Genomic DNA, 4,195 nt, shown 5'->3' with positions numbered 1-4,195 from the left:
ACTACTACTTGTCAATCATTAGCATAACATCAACTAAGAAAATCCACTATTATCTAAAACAGGTATAAAAATACGCCTGCCTTTTCCAACTGCACATTGGTTTAAGGCTGAATTTTCTTCAGAGCCTTCAACCAAAAGGACATATTGCAACAGACTGAATGCAGCAGCAGAATCCAGCTGCCTTCTATTAAACCAAACATGAGAAAGATTTGCCAACATGAAAATTAAAATGCAACACTTTTTCACTATATTTTTAAATTTATTTTTAATTGACAAATAATTTTTTTTAATTTTTTTTTTTAGTTAAACAATCATGTTTATTGCTTTAGCACACAGATAAATTTATGCGACCAGGGCAGAGGCTGTAGATGATTCATATTTCCAATTGGGAGGGAGGACTCGCTTAGTCTTATAATACCGAGCCAAACGATGAATCTGGCGCTCTATCAGAATCAGACGGAATTTAGCATCCTCATCCTTTCTGTTCCTCTCAAGATGCTTTCGAACAGCGACTGCTTTCTTAATTTAATGGTAAAGATCTTCAGGGAGATCAGGAGCAAGTCCCTTAGACTTAAGAATTCTTAAGATTTTATTGCCTGTCACAAAACGTACTTGTGCAGCACCATGTGAATCTCTCAGGATCACACCGATTTGTGAAGGAGTCAGGCCCTTCTTGGCCAGTTTGTAAATCTGCTCCTTCACGTCGTCAGATGTCAACTTCAGCCACGTGGGGACGCTACGGCGATAGGGCAAAGCCGACTGGGCCAGGCCCTTCCCGGGAGCATGCATACGACCCATCATGGCGGCGGTCAGGCAGCGAAAGGCGACAAATAGTTTTAAATATGAGATATAATGTGATGTGTTGCTATATATCAAATATTTTTTATATATACATAATCTATCATATATAGGTAGAATACTTAAATATAATTAACATATTTATCATCTCTCATACCTATTTTGTGGTATGAAAATGAAATCTCCTCTTTTAGCAATTTTGAAATGTACAGTTTTGAATTATTATTAACCACAGTCATCATGCTGTGCAATGATCCCTAAAGTATTTCTCATGCATGACTGAAATTTTGCGCCTTTGACCAGCATCTTGTCGTACCCCATTTCATAAATACATGCTATCTATGTTTGGTTGTCATGGATTTATTTTGTTATATTTCAATGAATATTTTTAAATACCTAGTTTTAATTTATAATATAATAAATATTAATAAGTACTTTGGTGTTCTCAACAATTACTCAGAGTTTCAAGAAACCCTGAGGTTAAAAAGTTTGAAAACTGCTGATACAGGCAATGAGAATCCTTTAGCTGAAACAGTGAGAATGATAAATTGAGGTATGAAGGTATGGCAATATCTTTGCATTTTTAACACATAGAGAAACAGAATTTACTTCCAGATGTTAATTGCTGTGCATGTTTGAACTTTAATCTGCATGGGAATTTTAATCATTAAAGTCTAATTTTTCGCTAGGAAATTTAAAGTTGAAGAGCGTTTGGAATCAAATTTTAGATATCTATGTTGTTATAATGTATTGTTGTACTTTGTTGTTATATATCATTTAATTTCATCTCTGAATCTCTGAATTAAAGACACTAGAATGAGCTGAATTGGACAGTGTAGCTGATATTAATTTGAAATGGAAATGGAAGAAGGATTGTTTTTTCAGCCTTGGCTTTGGTTTTACTGATTTCAGACTGGCCTTGGCTTTGATTTCACTAATTCACTTTTCTGGCTCATTCTAGAAACCTCTGGGAGCAAAATCTACTGCCCTGGAGATATCAGGGGGATGCCCAAAAGACAGTGGTTGGTATTGGGAGCAGCATCAGGAACATGAGAGTGGATCTCTCCTGAGAGCCAGCTGGTCTCCTCCTGGGTAGGGAATGGCCATACCTCTCATGGGCTCCAAGGCCAAATGCTCCTTTTCCAGTACTAGAGTTTCCCTTCCTGAAGATGGAGTGCGCTTGGCACACCCTCTGCCTTCCATCACCCTGCCACTCGCTGTGCCTCAGGGCAGCAATGTAATTATCTGTGGTGGTTTTGGAGTAAGGAACTGTTCTGTTGTTCCTCCTGTACCTTCTCCTGGGAGTGCCCAGAGAGCACGATCTCTCCTCTGTCCCAGCTCTCACTGAGTGATTGGTATAAAAGTCTGCCTAATTCTCAAGTTCAGAATTAAGAAGTCAGCTTACTTCAGATAAGTCACATTCACCAAAATAATCTCATTAGTAAAAGCAGTGATATACTGGCTTCCATATGTTATCTTACTTTTTATCATATCTCTCCGAGGATTGAAAAACCAGGTTGGAAAGCAGAAATTACTTACTGGGGTGCCTCAAATACCATAAGAGACTGAACTTAGGTCCATTTGATTCCTGAGGCCATGCTCTTTCCACTACATCACTCTGCTTCTACTTTGTTTTTCCCATAGCATTAAAACCAATACCTCACTAATAAGTATTTGTGAAATGCATGATGAATGAACACATGAATGAATGAATGAATGTTCATTCATGAACAATATCCCAGCACAGTATTGTCTCCCATTGTGTGGATTAATACTCAAAATTAGGCAGAATATTTCTTTCTTATTTCAAGTGCTGACTAGCTTGTAAAGTAAATGCTGTGATTTGTTAAATTTAGTGCTTTTTTTTTTTACAGTAAGGGGGTGTATAGTCTTGAGAGGTAGGATAGCATAGCGTACTAGACAAGACGAAAGTAGCTGTGAGAATTACATCGCTTCACCCCAAATTCATTAATTTCACTTAAATGAGAAATAGATCTGTGATGGAAAACTCTTAGGCATCCACAGACCAGCTGAATCCTACATCTGTTGCTTTTGTGGCAGTGTGTGTTTTTTCTTTAGCCACAGTCCAAGGAAAATAAAGGTTCACCCCAGCCATTTCACAGATAATTGGCTCACTGAATGCATATTTTTATACTAAAAATCATATTTAGCAATTATGTGCTATCTACAAAGATATGTTGGTAAGATGCACAGGAGAACCCCAAAGTTTAATGTATGGTTCCTACAGTAGTTATCTATTGTTGCTTAACAAATTACCCCAAAAATTAGTGGTTTAACGTAACAATAGCCATTTATTACCTTGCACAGTTTCTATGGAAGATAATAAGTGGCTATTGTTATGGGATGCTATTTGTAGCTTACCTGGGATGAGGGAGTCTAGTTTGGAATTTCTCATGCTGTTGTAGATGAGATGGCAGCTGGGACTGCAGTCATCCAAAGGATCAACCAGGCTGGAGGATCTGCTTCCAAGTTGGTTCACTCACATAATCAGTAGCAAGAGGCCTCAGTTCCTTCCACAAGAACTTCTTCCTGGGGCTGCTCAAATGTCTTCATGACATATCAGCTGGCTTTCCCCAGAGTGACTGATCCAAGACCAATGGAACCACAGTGTTTTTTATGAACATTCTGGCTTTGGAAGTCACATGGTTATTTTCACAATATCCTATTGGTTGCATAGATCATTCTATTTAACATAGAAGGGGACTACACAATGCATAAGTGACAGGAATGAGGATCATTGGGAAGCATTTGGATACTGGCTACCACAATTTCTATCACTTTCTCTAGTTTTATCATGAAGAAAAACTAAGCTCATGAAAAGTGAATGAATAATTATGTGGCTACAACACATGAGGTGTCCAATGACAAGGTCCTTCTTTTCTGTACTTGGTTGCTATATTACAGACATTGAGAACAGCCAAGGTTTGAAGTTAAACTAAATTCCCAGGAATGATTAATTCAAAAAGGTGCCATCTCAGAAAATTGAACCTTTGAGGAAGGATAATAATTTATTCATTAAACAAAATCCATTAGTAAATGCTGGCTACCAGACTGGCTTTTTAGACCCTTAGCTAAATATGGAGCTCATACTACAATGAGGAAATCAAACATGTGAATACAAAATCCTAGTGTAATGTTATAAGACACTGATATAGAAATATATGCTTCACACGTGGAAGTATTAAGGAGAGCTGCTAACTCAGCAAGACATGCAGGTCAGTATCAGAAAAGATTTACTGGAAGGAGTGGCATATAATCTCAATCTCAAATGGTAACTTAGAATTAGCCAAGCATTCAGGATGGCACAAAGAGCATGCGAAAAGTTATGAAGGTGAGAAACAGCACGGAATGTGTAAGAGAATAAAGGTAGAGTGGT

The 4,195-nt window shown here is 37.7% G+C and overlaps 1 pseudogene across 1 annotated transcript; it reads right to left on the bottom strand.

The window, feature by feature from the left end:
• Positions 1–290: 290 nt before the first annotated feature.
• On the bottom strand, positions 291–835 carry LOC116552348 (annotated as a pseudogene). The gene has a single exon (XR_004269341.1). The product of XR_004269341.1 is annotated as a 40S ribosomal protein S13 pseudogene (transcript).
• Positions 836–4,195: the final 3,360 nt, after the last annotated feature.

This window comes from Sapajus apella, unplaced genomic scaffold (assembly GCF_009761245.1).
Source record: "Sapajus apella isolate SASKATOON/1434 unplaced genomic scaffold, GSC_monkey_1.0 scaffold11, whole genome shotgun sequence".
NCBI classification, from domain to species: domain Eukaryota; kingdom Metazoa; phylum Chordata; class Mammalia; order Primates; family Cebidae; genus Sapajus; species Sapajus apella.
This window is presented reverse-complemented; position numbering and strand designations above follow the sequence as displayed.